This window comes from Cynoglossus semilaevis, chromosome 17, assembly GCF_000523025.1.
Source record: "Cynoglossus semilaevis isolate Cse_v1.0 chromosome 17, Cse_v1.0, whole genome shotgun sequence".
NCBI lineage: Eukaryota > Metazoa > Chordata > Actinopteri > Pleuronectiformes > Cynoglossidae > Cynoglossus > Cynoglossus semilaevis.
This window is the reverse complement of record NC_024323.1, coordinates 373,315-374,087: the sequence shown is the minus strand read 5'-3', so window position 1 is coordinate 374,087 and position 773 is coordinate 373,315.

Sequence of the window (773 nt, the reverse complement as noted above, 5' to 3'; positions counted from 1 at the left end):
CAACACATTCAAACCATCAAGCAAATCTGCAAAATATTGGAGAAAAGGTGAACGAAGTGATGAAAACATTTCCAATGTTTTTACATATACATTGCGAATTCCACACACACACACACCAACTCCAGACTCTACCTCCTCGCTAAAAACAACTATCTTTGCAGCTCTCTCTGTGACTTAACCTTGGGTACAATGACGACAACTGTGGTAAAAATCAGTTTGGACATCCCTGAAGATGAAATACGCAGAATGACTGATCACATCCGTCAGCTTGATGACATCAGGTGAGTCACACTGTGTCCAGTGAGATTTTTACCTCTACCTAGGTCCCAACTTTTTTGTTTCCTTCATTTTAGTAAGAAATACAAATAGAAATAAAAAAATACAAATCAATGGATTTTATGTTATTTTCAGTCAAGAAGGAAAATACTGAACAATGCCAATGTTTGCCAACACCAGCTGTGTAGCAGACCTCCTTCAGTCCAATTTTACAAAAGAACATTGTCCAGATTAGTCTATTTGTCAGGTTTCAGACTGCTGATGGATAGTTGTTTAATTACTTATTTACTTATATTACAGAGAAATGTATATGACTAGTCAAACTCTGTGATTTAATGTAAGAAAATCACTTTCATCACAGCTGTGGTCCACATTTTGAATTGTTAGACCTGTTGTCCTTCCAGTCTTGGATGGTTAACCACATTTTCTCATTTTGTCTCTTTCAGAAAGAACGTGCCCTTCCGTATGGTGTTCTTATTTAGAGAGGAGTCATGTGA